The sequence below is a fragment of the Heterodontus francisci genome, chromosome 36 (genome assembly GCF_036365525.1).
Source record: "Heterodontus francisci isolate sHetFra1 chromosome 36, sHetFra1.hap1, whole genome shotgun sequence".
Lineage (NCBI taxonomy): Eukaryota > Metazoa > Chordata > Chondrichthyes > Heterodontiformes > Heterodontidae > Heterodontus > Heterodontus francisci.
In genome coordinates, this window is record NC_090406.1 from 41,078,007 (window position 1) to 41,095,567 (window position 17,561).

A 17,561-nucleotide genomic window follows, 5' to 3' on the forward strand; every position below is an offset into this window, starting at 1 on the left:
AATTAAAATTTAAAATAAAAAGAGGCCACAGGGGCTGCCCAGGCTGTGAAAGTGGGAGGGGGGCGTCGCTGTATGCAGCTTGAACTCGCAGCCACAGGACAGAGGGAGGTGTGGGTTAGAAATGATAGATGAAGCGCTGGGCCCCCCTGTCTGCTGCCGGGAGGCTGCCTCCATTCATCAGCTGGGATTTTGCCTCAATGGGGGGGGCGGCCGCAATGTCAAATGGAAAATTCAGTCAGAGCCTGCACATTGGCCTTTAATTGGCTCTATTAATACCAAATGGCCATCTCCACCCTGCTCAAGACTGAACCGGCATGTTTAAAAAATGGCCAGAGGTGGGAATATGTCAGCAAGCGGCACACTGGTTGATGGCAGGAAATCGTGGGCCATCCACCTCAGGTCCCAGCTCAGCCATTTAAAATTTGGCCCCTGGAGTATAGCATATTGGGTGTATAACAAAATTGGATAACAATTTAGCATTATTCTGACTAGTTAACGCTGCTACAAAATATTAACTTAATCTTTTTTTATTTCATATTGACTTTCATGGTCATTTTTATGTGAGTTCCAGCTTCTTGTCTAATAACTATTTACTGCAATAATATTGGCAGACTTTTCTTGCATTATTCTTAATGTATTTAATTTTATTTTTCTCTGGGGTACATTTTGCACTACTAATATTTCTTCTAATGGTTTTAGCAAATTCCTATGCTTTTCCTGAGCACTCCCTTCCTTTTGTGTCATTCGAGCTCCCTCCACCATCGTTTTAATTGGCGTAGTCATCCGTTTAGTACATTGCTTCTTTACCTTACATTTATTCTTGCCCGTCTAAAAGCGAAGTCCAAAGTACGGAAAGTCCTCATCAGAGAACTCCTCTTTGCTGACGATGCTGCTTTATCATCTCACACTGAAGAGTGCCTGCAGAGTCTCATCGACAAATTTGCGGCTGCCTGCAACGAATTTGGCCTAACCATCAGCCTCAAGAAAATGAACATCATGGGACAGGACGTCAGAAATGCTCCATCCATCAATATTGGCGACCACGCTCTGGAAGTGGTTCAAGAGTTCACCTACCTAGGCTCAACTATCACCAGTAACCTGTCTCCAGATGCAGAAATCAGCAAGCACATGGGAAAGGCTTCCACTGCTATGTCCAGACTGGCCAAGAGAGTGCGGGAAAATGGCGCACTGACACGGAACACAAAAGTCCGAGTGTGTCAAGCCTGTGTCCTCAGTACCTTGCTCTATGGCAGCGAGGCCTGGACAACGTATGTCAGCCAAGAGTGTCGTCTCAATTTATTCCATCTTCGCTGTCTCCGGAGAATACTTGGCATCAGGTGGCAGGATCGTATCTCCAACACAGAAGTCCTCGAGGCGGCCAACATCCCCAGCTTGTACACACTACTGAGTCAGCGGCGCTTGAGATGGCTTGGCCATGTGAGCCGCATGGAAGATGGCAGGATCCCCAAAGACACATTGTACAGCGAGCTCGCCACTGGTATCAGACCCACCGGCCGTCCATGTCTCCGCTTTAAAGACGTCTGCAAATGCGACATGAAGTCCTGTGACATTGATCACAAGTCGTGGGAGTCAGTTGCCAGCGTTCGCCACAGCTGGCGGGCAGCCATAAAGGTGGGGCTGAAGTGTGGCGAGTCAGAGAGACTTAGCAGTTGGCAGGAAAAAAGACAGAAGCGCAAGGGGAGAGCCAACTGTGTAACAGCCCCGACAAACAAATTGTTCTGCAGCACCTGTGGAAGAGCCTGTCATTCTAGAATTGGCCTTTATAGCCACTCCAGGCATTGCTCTACACACCACTGACCACCTCCAGGCGCTTACCCATTGTCTCTCGAGATAAGGAGGCCAAAGAAGAATGATTCTATATATACTTCTCAAATACTCTGCAGAATAATTTTTGTAGTGTTCCATTAACTGAGGTTTGAGCTATACTGTCCAGTTAATTTATTTCAGTTCAAGTTGTACTCCTTCAAATGTTGCATTTTCAAAATTATTTTGGACTTGGACCTTTAAATTGCACTGTGACTACTGGTCCCTCAATTTTCCACTATTTAGATTTTACCAACGTGATCCTGATCATTTGTAAGAACACAATCTCAATTTGAATTTGCCTCCCACAGATTCTTTTGACACATTAGTTTTAAAATAGCTTTAAAAAGAGTTTCCGTACTTCTCACTGTTGGCCAGTTTCCTGTACTCCCCAACAGACATGGATTTCTTCTGAATGTTGTATTGCGTGAAAAGCCCAGATTGGCCAGTCACTACCTGTTGAATTGGAGCTGGGATGGTCATATCATCAATATCTTCATATGACTTCCTTGGTTTCCACTCTTTAGGGGGAATGACCTGAAAGCACAATGCACACATCATTTAGCGAAAGAAATCTTCAATTACTTCACACCTATAACATATATCAATTATCTGTGGGCTGTGAGTGAAGCAGGGCCTCAAAACCCAGACAGGGGCTACAAATACAAAGATTATTTGCTCAGATTTAAGAGAAGGTCTGTGCTATGGGAAAACAGGAATTGGAACATTATTCAGAAAGATGCATACATCTACTGGCTGTGTTACAATAACAATTTATTCTGTGCCACCTGGAACTGGATTAATCACCTTCCACATGCACTATGTGCCACTGTTCCTACACCTTGATCCAACTTTTCCTGCTATTTGCACTTCCTTCGCCTCACCAGAACCAAAAAATTTGGGTTCATCTGTCTACACACCAATGCAAAAGTGCACAAAAAAGTACTGAAATATTTCAATACATTTTCATTTGACTGCATACAGTAATTTCCCTGGCATACTATGCTGACACACAGTCATTGCCAGAGGGGGCACCATCAGAGGGGCACAGACACAGTCACTGCCAGAGGGGGCACCGACAGTCACCGCCAGCTTCTCACCCTCACACCACTTTAATTGATAAGCTAATGGCAATTCAAGAATTTAAACACCTATTGTCATTTCCATTTCTCAGTTGCATAAATTCGCAAGTACATAAACTAGTTCTATAAATATATGGCGGAGTAGACTGGGGCACACAACGAACTGAGATATAAATTTTTTTTTATAGATGATTCCACGTCATTCCATGTTAGAGAGGTGTGCCTTGCCAGACACACCCCCTGTAGTTCAGAGGGGAAACTTTCATTGAACCCTAAAAATCTGAGAACAAGTTACCTCAGACACCTGACATCTAGTTACAGAGCAGAAAAGAGACATCTGGGAAGAGGCAGATGCCATGAGCAGCACGATTTCCCACTCTGCCCTCATTCCCACACAAAAACAATTGATTTCAAGAACACTTAAATAAATCTCAAGATGCGGGTTTTTTTAAGATTGGAAAATAATCATGAAAGAGCAAGCAGCAAAGAGCCAAGAAGGGATCAGCAATGTGAAAATCAGTTATAATGTCAGTATAAATTACTGCAGGCACACAAAACAAAGTCACAATACACTAATTGAGGATTCCATTATCTGATTTGAGAATTCTGTTGCTTAACGCCATTTAAAGCCATCTGCTGCTTAACGTCTTTTCCTGCTACCTGTAAGTTTCAAGCATGAGCAAGAATGGGGGGGGATTACTTCAATATATTATTCCAAAATAACCAGTTACCAAGTAAACAATGTATTAGGATCCACAAAATCTGATTGGATCAGGTATTTAAAATGGCCACTCTTAACTCACTAACTCAAATTGACTGATATGATGTGTCACCTTTGCCAGTCCTGCCCTGTGGGCTCCCTGGGATTCAATATACGCAATATACTTCCCAAAATCTTTAAACTCTTCCATGGTTGGACGGAAGGTCATGATCTTGCAGTGTGGATTAGGAGGACCCGGATTTTCCGATGCCATGGCTGAGCTAACCCCTGTAAAAGAAAAAGGCAAATTCATTAAAAGTTGAATTCACTGGCAACAACAAAGCCTCTGAACAAAGGAAACACATACCTGCATATGTGACACACTACCAACATTTTAAACCGAGATAAATTGAGGCAGTACACCACCTTCCATTGGCTCTCCAATAAATTATCATGTCAGGGCACAATCTTGCAGGCTGGGCTGTCAATGAGCATTACAGCACCTTCATTTGACCCAAGAAGAATTGCAAAGTTCAACTTTTATACTATTTTGCTTTGACTGGCTTTAAAATAGACATTCTACTCCACAAAAACTGTGCATGCCATGCCCGCTGTCCCTCCTCAAAGTCAAAAAACCTGTCAATACTTGCTGCTCAGGTACACATTTGAAGTATAGCTACTTAGACAAGGTAAACGTAGACACCCCCACCACCCCCCCACCCCCCCCCCCCAGCAGCCATAGTATCAGTGAATAGTTATTTCAATAAACGATACAACAAAATTCTCACTATATAATTTGTTTTTTCCACCCATTTTCTTTCACTCCATTCTCCCAAAAACCCAACTTTGGTTGGCGGGACTAGATAGTCTGCATCCTCTACAGATGTCAGCATCAGAAGTAGGTACATTTATTAGACTATTTCTAAGCAAAGGGGCTAGGAAGAGAAATTTACATGCACAGACTGAACAGTTCACATTGTGCAACTCCTCAGACTGATATAGAGCAACACTGACTGTTGCTCGGAAATAAGATGCCTGCCCGTCCAACCATGGAATGTCATGTGGCACAGTGGGAATGCAAAATAAGATCAGTCTTAAATCAACCCAACAACTTTATGCAAAGGTGCACCTGAATGAGAGGAGTTGAGTGTGCTGTATAAAAGTGTCCCTTACAGTGTCTCTTGAAAGATCATTCTGAATTATAACTAAGTTACATCTTACTTTTTTCTATCTATGTCTGCTTAAATAGTAGAATGCAAACAAGGAAACTGGCTCTGCACAGCCGCTAAGCAAACCGGTGCAGCAACGCTACATTCATCACCCTAGTGAACCTCAGTTTCGACTGCGTCTGTTAGTCCATAACCCAAGACATCTATTACAGAACTGCCGATCAGGTGACAGGACAGGCTATATCATCCCATTGCCACCAGAGGTCAGTGCGATGCCTTAGTAAACAGTGATTCAAAAGTCTATTAAATAAAGGGAACTGCCTAGTTGGGCAGATTTTGAAACAGATATCAGTTATCTTGCTCATTTTCTTGGTAAACAACAGTTGTCATCTTTAGTCTCAGACAGAACTGTCCTTCCACCTTTTAAGAATTGATTCCGCTTTATACAAGAACTGTAAAATGATCAGCAAAGCAACAGCCATTCTAATTCTCCATTTCTTCATCCAACAGAATGTACTTTAAGCAGGTATAGTCTTTTATCTGAATAATACACTTTGCAAACTTCTTACCTCAAATCTTAAATGTTTGATATGGTACAAATGCAAAATTGGCCAAATAGTGCATTTCATCCCAGCCACCAAAGTTATCAATATAAAGAGCTGCAAAACGCTCCCCTGATGGTTCCAGTTCCAGCTCACACATAAAGGATAAGTAATTGGGCTAGGTGCTGAAAACAGAGAACTGTACGCCATGCTGACCTTAGCAGAAGGGAGGGGTAAAGTTCAGAGAGATGGTACTCGGGCAAGGCAGAGAAAAAGCTTTTTTCAACTTTTAATGTGAATCAAAACAAGATTTGGTTACTTGAACACTTGGCCACAATTTGCTTCCCTGACAAACATCCTACTCCTCACTTTGAGTGGGTGTGCTGGAAAGCAGGACAAAGCAAAACTCTGGACTGGTTTTCATGCTCTGAAACCAGTTACTAGGAGGAGCAAGTGTGGCAGAGTTAAGACTAAAGGGGTAAGAAGTTCCACTAGGTTGCATTTATAAAACCAGCGCAATTTGCTCAAAATCAGCCAAATCAGTGCAAAGCACAAATTATATCCAGCACTGTTGCTGTGATCTTTTGCACTTGTTTAAAAAAGACATGCTGGAAGTTGGCCCCACCCACACAACTGGCCAAGTCCCAGAGTGAATTAATGAGCATGGCGAGTTTCCGTCAATTGTGGCTATTTGAAGAGGCTCTGGAAATTAAAACTTTCATTTTTAAAGCACATTAATATGCACCTTTTACAAGTTTTAATTAAAAAAATATTTAATTTATTAAGAATCTGACTACTGTACATCAATGAAACCAATAAATGGTTCTGTATATTTTTTGAATGTCATTTTCAGTTTTTTAAATTCAGGTTACTCACAGGTGGTGGATTATACACTGATTAAGAATACTTTTATTGTGTGATAAACCCACTTTCAGCTGTATTAATCAAATTGCACCAGGTTACCACTCAAATATATCAAGGAATATTTTTAATGCAAAAAGCAATTACATTCTAAAATGTTGCCTGATTGCATAAGTTCATGGAAGATTTTATGTGCGATTATGCGAATTAGTTTGACTGGCAACATGAACCATAACATCACATCAGAAAACTAGCACAAATTACTCTCAATTTGCGCCCCAATTGCGAATTGCACCCAAAGCGGAAACTCTACCCCAGGTACCTACCAGCAAAGCATTGAGAAAAATAATTTGAAAGAAGAAATCTTGCCCTTAAAATTAAATAGAATTAGTGCTCCAGCAATGCAGCAGCTTAGTACATCAATACGAGACATTGTGGGGATACAGAATTAGGTTTTCAACCCCTAATTCCACACATGAAGGAATCTTCGATCTCAGCTGGCACGGGGCAGCACCAAGCTGGAAGGCAGCACCAAGGGTGGAAGAGTCAGTTACTAGGGGACATAGGTTTAAGGTGAGGGGGGCAAAGTTTAGAGGGGATGTGCAAGGCAAGTTCTTTACACAGAGGGTGGTGAGTGCCTGGAACTTATTGCCGGGGGAGACGTTTAAGAGGCATCTTGACAAATACATGAATAGGATGGGAATAGAAGGATACGGACCCCGGAAGTGCAGAAGGTTTTAGTTTAGGCAGGCATCAAGATCGGCGCAGGCTTGGAGGGCCGAATGGCCTGTTCCTGTGCTGTACTGTTCTTTGTTTGAGACTCCAGCCATGCACAGGAGGAAAAGAGGGACAAAAACAGGAAGGCAATTAATCTCAGGTGGCATCAGGTCACAAAACAGTACTGACAAGTTTTATCGGACCAAGTTACTTCCCACTCGCTGTGAGGAAGGGGAAAGGGCCTAAAGGTTGAGAACAAAAATGGGGGCTCGAAGGTGGATCAGTGAAGAGAATTAACAAAACAAGTGTTTCACTTGCTAAAGAAATTCAGTGTTGAACAGATTACCTTGTAGGGTCCGGAAACCCCAGTTTGAAATTCTGAAATTGACAGAAGCAGCTATGAACACATTCTGAAAACGCACTACAACTATATACAACTGAGCAGATGCAGATTATGCTAGTCTCTGAAATTCAATGGGAAGTTAGCCATATAACTTCACAGAGCTACAATAAAAGTTCTACAGCTTGAAAGCATGTCAGGAAATACATAAATTCACACATCACACAACTTCAAAGATCTACAGCTTGAAAATTAAGATTTAGTTTCCGTTCAAAAATACACATCTCACCTCACATGCATGTTACTTCTTAGCACTTGAAAACTTTAGCCAAATCACATAGTTTGAAGCTAAACAAGATAGTTCAGCTGCTGCATTATCCTTAAAGCAAACTTTCCAAATATTGCATACCAGCACAGCAGGTAAAGATCATCTCTTTACTACACTACCTGCAACTTTAACATTAACAGATTAATGTATCATAAACACAAACTGTGAGGATTTTTTGCACCAGCTACTCATCCAAGCATTCACAGCTTAAAAACAGGCATAGTAATTCATTAAATTTGACATCTCGAATCCAGCAAAAGCAATAAGAGTAATTAATTGCAATCACTCACACGGAGGATGGTCAGGCAATGGTTTATTGAAAAGTCACAGGAGCACATTTCTGAAATAACATTTGATATTAAAATGCCAATTAAAAAACAGATTTTATTAAAATGGTTTTACAACCTTGAAACTTTGAAGATTCAGAGGTAAAATATGACCAAAACATGCCAAGATTATTCAACTATAACTCAAACGTGCCAACCCTACCAACTCATAAATGAAGAGACTTGGTATAAAAATCACATTTTTTTTTCAAAAATGAACCAACATATACTGAGAGTTGGTTTATAAATCTCATTAGTGGTTTATTTAATCTTTAACAGGTCAGAGATCTTCACAAAAAGTATATAACTGCATCGGAAAATGCTTCACAAAAAACGCTTTAAAAATCCAACTTCTTATCTGGGTATGATATGGCTCCACCTGGGGGAGGGGGGTCCAATGCCACATTCCGTTCTCGAGGCCAATGAGCCTGCAGCTGCTGGATGCTCGGCACGGAGAAGAGGGTTCATTATTAGGGTGACACAACATCAAGGCAATGTCAGAGCCAAGGAAACCAAAAACGGCAGGGCGGCGGCTGGTGGGGGTGGGGAGGGTTGGGGGAGAGGGGATTTTATTCTTGCGTTTCTGAAAAGTTCAAGACATTTTAATGAGATGTGATGTGCTGCTGTATATAAAAGGCTAGAATGTTATTAACGATACATTCTCACGTTGCAGTGAAGTGCAGGCTGCCAGCCTCTGGCGGTGGTAACAGGAGCCTCGGAATGCAGGAGTTTCACCTCCTTTACTGTCTCCACACTAGAACCAAAGTGTGCCACATTGAACTGACCCCCTAAGACATGTAGACAGACACACGTAGACAGACTCACAGTCCCTCTCCCACCCTAGCTCACCCTTGTGTATGGCCCCCGGGACCCAGAGCCGTTCTCTCGCAATAAATTTGCAAGAGTTGGCACGTTTGTATTTGTCGATGCTGGTGCGTCCAATGATCAGTGCGGTATGTGATGGAGTTCACGGTTTGCGAGGCCAGTGGAGGAGTATGTGCAAGCTGTTTTCTGAACAGATAATTTGTTGAATATTCTGTTTGGTGCTCTGACTCTGGATTCAAAGCTTTTTTTTGAGACAGTCCCTAATTAAAAGTAAAACTAAAAACCTCAGGGTTCTGGGGAGAAAGAATTGGGTGGAATCAGACAAGAGAGAAAGTCATCTGACCAGGATCATCCCCAGATCACAAGATTGGAGAGTTCAAGCAGGCTGCAGAAAGTTTGCAGACAAGCTGCAGAGAGTGGAAGCTGAATCTGAGAGTGGCCACAGGTAAATATGAGGTGTTGCACCGGTTTTCAGTTACTTAAGGTGATACTGGTGGAGCTAAGCCATCAAGGCTGTTGTGAGCAGAGCGAAGGGCAATACAGAGTAGTGCGATGTTTTTGGTGGAAACCATGACTGTAGAGTTCAGGATGAAAGGGGAACTGTTGCCGGATGAAACTCAGTGGCTATATCTTGGAAGATGGGAACTGCAGATCTACCTGAAGAATTTCAGAACTCTGAAGGATTGTGTGGCTGTAATTGGTGCCATATATGCTGAGTGGACTGTCCAATAAATCCATGAGATCTATCTTTGTTATATGTTATAACTAATGCATAACCTGTAAACTATATGTCTGTTATTTCATGTTTAATTTATGTTGATTTTGGTTTGATTGTTAAAGTAAAAATTATAAAAGTCCATTTGTTTTTTTTATTGGGGGTCTTTTGGTAAATTCAGTTCTTTTGGGTTTTGAACTCCATGGGGATCATAATAGGTATCAATTTCATGTTTGCAATAATTGTGTTTCTACCTTCAGTGCTGATAACATGCTGCCAGATCTAGTTGGATAGCCACATATCCTCGATCCTCTCAATTAAATCATTAAATCAGAGTCACCTAAACACGCATCGACTGCCCCCATAGCTGAAGCCCAGGGAGCCAGCGCAGAAAACGGGTGAGATTGGAAATTCATAGCAAGGAGGCCAAAAGGGGGCAAGATGTCAAGGATTGGGAATGAGAGGTGAGGAACTAGGGGGTGAGATACTGCTCTGGCCCAGGGCACTCCTCAAAGGTGGTGCCAATGTCAAAAGTAAAGTTTGTTACCCGAGAGCCAAAACAAAACCCAAAAGGGCTGCTGAGAGCCTGCTGCAGGAGCTCGACACTGCTCCAATCCATCTACTATCCTCTCTCCTCTTATTCACGCTCCCGGCGCCAACAATTCCACTCACGCCACTCCATGACACCGCATGACAACCTCAACTGGCAATCTAACCCACACCATTGGTCCACACTCAACGATTGACGCAACAAAACCTTCAGCTCCTCTCCTATTGGTCAGTGCTCGGACTGCCCACATTATTAACAGTTGGCATGATCTGCAGCTGCCTCTAACATTAGTAATTTTGAATGCCTGTGAAAAATCCTGACGTTTCAGGGGTCTATCACAAGATCACAAGCAAGGTTTAATTTTAGTTAGAAATTGTGTCTCTCGCAATAAATTCGCGAAAGTTGACATGTCTGTTAACTACTAGCTGGATTGAATTTCATATTGTATTTGCCATTCATCACGATCAATTGGATATTCTCTACTGCTAATAATTTAACATTTGAAATGAAAATGATTCAAATCTAATTAATTAGGAAGGCAATCATGCATTTCAATGTTGCAACCAGTGGGCTTTTGAATTTTCGCCCCATAGGTTGGCCAACTGCCCATTGATAAAATGGATTTATCTCTGATTTAATAATCATCCTTCACTACAAAATCTTCCAAGACAATCGAGAGCTGCCCTCTCAATGTGGAACTTCACTAGCCAGTTGTCTGAAGTTTCAACTGAATAGCTTCAGGAGCAGCAGAGATTAGATGTACAAGTTTTGCAAAGGCAGAGCTAGGTTGGATGTTCAGCACTTCTTCCTTTCCCAGAAAGCAGTAACTTGTGGAACAGGTTTCCTGCTCATGCAGTGAATACTGATTCACTGTATTCCTTCAAGCAAGGGTTGGACCAGGGACTCACCTTATCCTGCAACATAAATCATGGTGCTGGCCAGGGGCTGTAAGAAATACAGAATCAGTTACAAACTGCTGGGATTGTTTGACCTATAGTGACCTGGAGCTCAGACACGGGCCTGTGCTGCTAAAAACCAGTTTGAACTAATTACTATGAGACATGACAAAGGATCGATCACAGGAAAAGGGCCTTATTTGGACACGGTGAGAGACCGGGGTCTTTGGACCTGGGCCAATTAAGAGAAGCTGTGAACGAGGTGAGCAGGCTTAAGCCAACTGGAAAGAGACAGCTCAGATTTGGAGAGATAAGAGTGAGGATAAGAATAGAGCTTTTTGGGCATAGAGCCAGCGAAAACTCCGGAGATCAACCATCGTGGAAGCGGAAGACCCTACGTGAGTGACGCGGCGACGACATAGGAGAGAGAGAGAGAACGGAACGCTTGGCCAGCGTTAACTTTCCCTTTTTCGGGTAATATCCTTTGTATTCTGTGACTAGGTCAGGGAAAGGTCAGAGGAACCTAGTGGGTGTGCTTATGAATTCTAGCTAGTTTTGTTATTAACTGTATAACTCAGTTGGAGTTGTATGCTTTTGTCTAACTAAGTGTATAAGCCTTATTCTTACATTGTACAACAACGTGAATAAAGTAAATTGATAGTTAAAGAAAGGACTGAGTTCCTCCTCTTTGTATTAAGCCAGTAACTGTAGCTGTGGATTAAGCTGGAGGGTGGCTCTCTTGAAATCAGATATCCCAAACACCCAGCCTGAGCCTGAATTAAGAGGACTTCAGTCCCATGTGACGGCCAGGATCAAGTTGGTGCAGGGAATAAAGGGGACAAGGGGGAGTGACTCCACGCCACGGTTTACAATGGCCAACATGATCTCCTGGGCTAGTCTCTTATCTCCTAAAGGGTCAAAGAGGAATTCCCCATTTTTCCCTAATTGGTCTAGAGTTTATTTTTATCTTCTTTCTTGACTCTCCCAGGCGACTGCATGATTTCAAGTGGGTGAAGAGTATATGTATTGTGATGCAAAAGGAATCACACAACTGGGTGGGGCAGGCTGAATGGACCAGATCATTTGCTGGCCATAATATTTGTACGTTCCAAGCAATGTTAAACAATTACATTAAGAAAGCAAGTAAAATACTATTTCAAGCTAAAGCATCGACTGCTGTGCCATAATCCCTGGTGCTAATGCTACAGAATTGGCGATGCACAGAAAGGAAGCAGCAAACCCACTACCAGAAGATACTGCACCAGCTCTGAAGTTCTCGACTGGAAATATTCAAAATCTCATAAGGATCAATGGACAGCCGGAAACATATTTGTGATCAGCCTCACCCAGTTTCTGAAGAACATGCATGAATCCCATAAACCGAGGCTTAAACAAACTGTAAGGTACCTTTGACGAGATAGGGTTAAGCAAGCACACAGGCTGAAACTGAAATTAGGGACAGGTTAAAGGTAACTGTAACACAACAGGCCCACTGCATCCAGCCCCATAGGACTCTCAACTACCTAACAAAAGTGACGTCTTCGGCAACAGTCATTTTCTTTTCCACACATTTCCCATATGGCAGGGACAGATTCACTTCTGGGTAAGAAAAAGTATGATCTAGGGTTGTTCATGGCCCAACAAATTACTATTCCAGATGACAGAAGTAAAAAGCTTTTAAGAGAAGTCCTTATACTTCTGTGATGGAGTGATCTTAGTCAGATCAATTATGCTAGTTGATCCAACGCCTAAACCAACTAAGCTTAGTGAGCATTCAGCTTTCGACACCCCCTCCTATTTTGATCTTAGGAAGGGTGATCAAAACTAAGGTCAGAGATGGATTTTAAAGAGAATCGTCAAGGTGGTGATAAAAGTGCAGAAGCGGTCAGGTTTAGCGACGGAATTCCAAATCATGAAGCCTAAGAGTTAAAGGCACAGCTCGCAATGGTGAAGCAAAGGTAGAGCAAATGTATAGCAGGCCAGTCAGAGGAACGGAGAATTCAAAGAGAGTTGCAAGGATGGAGAAAGGTGTTAAATAGATCCAAGCCAAATAGAAAAGAATGAAGCTAGACACAGATCCTTTTCTTGATAGTCTGTTTATTTACAGAATGCAGCATTACATAGCTCTGCCCCCTGCTTTCTCCCCCATGTCACAGCAGCTCTCCTTCTATCCACTCCAAGCCCTTAATTAAACAATGCCCTTCACCCTTCACCTACCATTAACAGATTCTCCTAACTTTAAACAAATACTTAATACACTTAAATTACAAAGCAATCAAAGAAAAAAATCGTTTTCCATATTTCTTACAACCCATCATAATACAAGGTGTCACTCTTCTAGGACCTCCAACAATTTCTTGGAGCAAGCTTTCCTCTTTGTAAAACAGTCTGATAGTTGGTGACTTGCATCAACCCATTTTATCTTCTAGATCTCTTTTCTCTCCAACATTTCCTTTACACTAGCAAGGTCAATCCTTAACTGTTTCGCAGTGACGCTCTTTATTAAATGAACATTATCCCATAGAGAACAAATATCCACATAGCATTCAATGGGCAAACTTTCCTTCAAAATGTTAGGTAAGTAAAATCCCACGTCTATCGCTTCTACTAGCACCAGTGTTTCTGCAGCTAGGGTACTTTTAACTACCCTTTTTACTTTCTTGGCTTCCCATGCCAAGGGACAACACTTTCCATTTTTTCCCCATCAAGATTATGATAAACCCAGCTGTACTTGAACATCCATCTGGATGGTTGGCATGAGAAGCATCACAAAAAAAAAAGAGTAATTCAATGACTTTTACATCACCCAGGGCTGGAAACTTAAGTACGCATTTCTCCAAACTTACTTTCTTTAATGTTTTATTTGTCCTCAAAACCTTAATTGTAGCGTGCTTCATTATAGTACTAGGTGCCAATACGTCATAACTGACATCAGGTCTGGTCCGAGTACATAACCAGTTTAACTGTCCAAAGAAGCTTAACTCCTCTGTTTCTTCTGTTACGACTAAGGCGGGAGGAGTGCACTATTGATTCAGTCCAACTTCTCCACAGGTTACAACATATATTTTAAATTTTCCCACTTATCGATACAGACTATACACTATTTTTCCCCAGAGTAGAACACACTAACCAGGTTTCTTTACTGAACAACAAAATTCTCAGTTTATTATAAAACAAGTCTTAACTAGTAATGAAGTAAAACATAAACACACAGATTAAAATGTGTAAAGTCCCAACATTAAATTTTAAAGTCCCTTTTTTTTAACCTTAGCATCTCACACTCATGCACAAATATATATACTGGTTAACCAAAAAAAAAAAGGGATTTTTGGATCAGAGCTCTGTTTCAGACAAAAAAAAACACCTGGGAAGATCACTTGTCCACTAAAGAAAACAGCAGATGAGAATGCGGCACCAAAACTGGCACACAGTCCAACCTCCGAGCACAAGCAGGCAGGCCACCGAAATCCCCCAGAACAGTTTTCTTCAGACGGCATTAAGCAGGCTTTCCTCAAATACAGAAACATGATGAATTGACACAATGGACTTCTCAGAGTCTTTTAGTGAATTGCTGGAAAGCGAGCCGAATTGTAGTCTTCTGTTCTTCCTTGGAATTCTCTCCTTCTGCAGCAAACTTGACTAACTCACTTGAGAAGGTCAAACCACACTGACCCACAATTAGAAAGCTGGTCAGTTTTCTGCCCTCCCAGATGTGCTCTGCTGCTGCTGGGCTTGTCCAATCAAAGGAATGTTTGTGACTTCTCTGCCCCTGTTACCAGGGTTTCTGCTCCATCTCCAACCCAAGTCATGTGACAACCAGCAACACTGTTGCCAAATTAGTTCTTTCAGTGCCCTCTTGATTAAAAAAAACATTTATTCAGTTTAATTATAAATTCCTTTAAAAAATATTTTTAACAAAAAACAGAATCACTTTCATAACTCTACTTTGGATGTAAGATCATCTTTCTGTGACGACCTGGCCCGATTTATCGGGATATGATTAACACTTTCTAGACGTGATTGTTGATTCAAGGCTATTCCCGATCTATTCTGATTAATGTCTAACACTATACATTTAAAGGTCCCCGAAGCCTGATTTCCAATCATAAATTCCCCTTATAACTTATCTATAACCAATTACTCAAATTCCACAGAGCCTCCCCAAAGAAAATCATCAACATGCATCATAAAGATGCCTGCGAGTTTCTCTTTGTGATACCAGTAGAACATTGCTGGATCTGCTTTCCGCTGAATACAGCTTACTTTCAGCAAGACAGACCTAACTGAGAAATACCATACTCTCGAGGTATCATTCAATCCATAGACATGTTTATTTAATTTCCACAGCTTCCTTTCTAAATCACTCACTTCTTTAGATGGTTTCAAAAACACTTCTCTTTGAAATTTTCCACTCTGCAAAAATGTGTCTTTTATACTGATTGACCTACATTCACGCGAGTATGTGGCTAAAAGAGCCACGAAAATTTTCAAAATCACTTTTCCTGCTATCGGGAGCCTATTCTAACAACTTGATAACCAAGTCTCTCTTCGAAACCCCAAGCCACTAATCTTGCTTTAGCCTTATATATCCCACCTGGGAGTACTTTCTCCATACATATCCCTCTGTGTGATAAGGCTAGCTGCCCCCTATCTTGCACTTCAGAATAGACACCAAATTCCTTTCAACTTTCCAACTCTTTTTGTTTTGCCTCTCACTAATTTTTCTTCTAATTTGTTTGTAGCCACCATAACTTCCTGATCATGATGCCTTCTACATCTAGTAGTATTCCTAGATTATTCTGTAGTACTTATTTTATCGCATAGCCTAGTCAAGTTACAGCCTCTATTTGCCCTCTTCTCTCTTTCTGGACTACTGCTACAGGATCTCTCCCTCCCACGATCAGAGGTTCTGTTGCCAGTACATGATCGTTTCCTAGTGCCAGAGTCACTTCCAAACCCACTATAGGAACTCACACTGCGTTTTCATGCTTCCCACCGTTTCACCTCATTTTGCCAGTCCAAAGATCTTACCTTGTGTCCATCATCTTGTAGGTTTAGCCAATGTTTGAATTTGCTGGTGGCTTTCCCTAAAATGGTTGCATCCCTCCACTCAGTGAACCCTTCTGGTATGCACGTTACCCGAGTACCAACTTTAGGCAATTGTCCTTTGGGCAAAATAGCCCTATCATTGTTTATCTTCATCCAGCCCCTTACCCACCATATTCTGTTCCTCATAGCTGCCTCATCACCTTCTGCAAGCTTATAACAACTCCCTATTAACCTAGATGAATGGACCCTAATAGTTTGACTACCATGTTGAAGAATCACTGTCTTCCCATCACACCCTAACACTTTACTCGGACCTTTCCACTCTTTCTGTCCCTCTCTTCTATAGTATATTAAATCCCTAGGATTAAAGTTCATCCCTGATGATCTTATGCAATGCTGTAAGGCTCACCGAATTATCCAGTAACCTGTTTCTAGATGCAGAAATCAACAAGCGCATGGGAAAGGCTTCCACTGCTATGTCCAGACTGGCCAAGAGTGTGTGGGAAAATGGCGCACTGACACGGAACACAAAAGTCCGAGTGTATCAGGCCTGTGTCCTCAGTACCTTGCTCTATGGCAGCAAGGCCTGGACAACGTATGCCAGCCAAGAGCGATGTCTCAATTCATTCCATCTTCGCTGCCTCCGGAGAATACTTGGCATCAGGTGGCAGGACCGTATCTCCAACACAGAAGTCCTCGAGGCGGCCAACATCCCCAGCTTGTACACACTACTGAGTCAGCAACGCTTGAGATGGCTTGGCCATGTGAGCCGCATGGAAGATGGCAGGATCCCCAAAGACACATTGTACAGCGAGCTCGCCACTAGTATCAGACCCACCGGCCGTCCACGTCTCCGCTTTAAAGACGTCTGCAAACGCGACATGAAGTCCTGTGACATTGATCACAAGTCGTGGGAGTCAATTGCCAGCGTCCGCCAAAGCTGGTGGGCAGCCATAAAGGTGGGGCTAAAGTGTGGCGAGTCGAAGAGACTTAGTAGTTGGCAGGAAAAAAGACAGAGGCGCAAGGGGAGAGCCAACTGTGTAACAGTCCTGACAAACAAATTGCTCTGCAGCACCTGTGGAAGAGCCTGTCACTCCAGAATTGGCCTTTATAGCCACTCTAGGCGCTGCTTCACAAACCACTGACCACCTCCAGGCGCGTATCCATTGTCTCTCGAGATAAGGAGGTCCAAAAGAAGACGGCTCACCGAATTATCTCTGGACTTCTGCCTTGATAAATGCCCTTCTCCCAGTAAGTGGGGCATTCAAGTGCGCAGAAAAGGTGAAACTAATTGTAGTACCTTTTAAAGCTGGGGTTGATCACACAGAAGGTTTTTTGAGATTCCTCCCAAAGACCAACTGATACAGACTATAGCCCCCAACCATTTGCAATGAATTCTTCGCATGGACTGTCCACACCAGGGCAGATCTTAGCTTGCAACTCAGTTGATTGGCTAAGATCTTATGGAGCATCTCATCAATCACCGTGTGATTTCTTTCAGAGAGTCCATTACTGCAAGGAGTTTCAGCTGCGGTGTCCATCACTACAACGTTCATATTTTTGATCATATCTCTAAACTCGCCATTAGAAAATTCCCTCCCCCCCCACAGTCAGTAATTTAGCCAGTGCCCCCATTC

General features: G+C 42.3%; 1 long non-coding RNA gene across 1 annotated transcript in view; it reads right to left on the reverse strand.

Moving 5' to 3' along the window:
* Positions 1-3,876: 3,876 nt before the first annotated feature.
* LOC137351762 (uncharacterized) overlaps positions 3,877-17,561 on the reverse strand; it is a 119,463-nt gene continuing 105,778 nt past the window's right edge. The window contains exon 3 of the long non-coding RNA XR_010969567.1: positions 3,877-3,894. This is a non-coding gene — a long non-coding RNA (uncharacterized lncRNA). The remainder of the gene's footprint in view (positions 3,895-17,561) is intronic.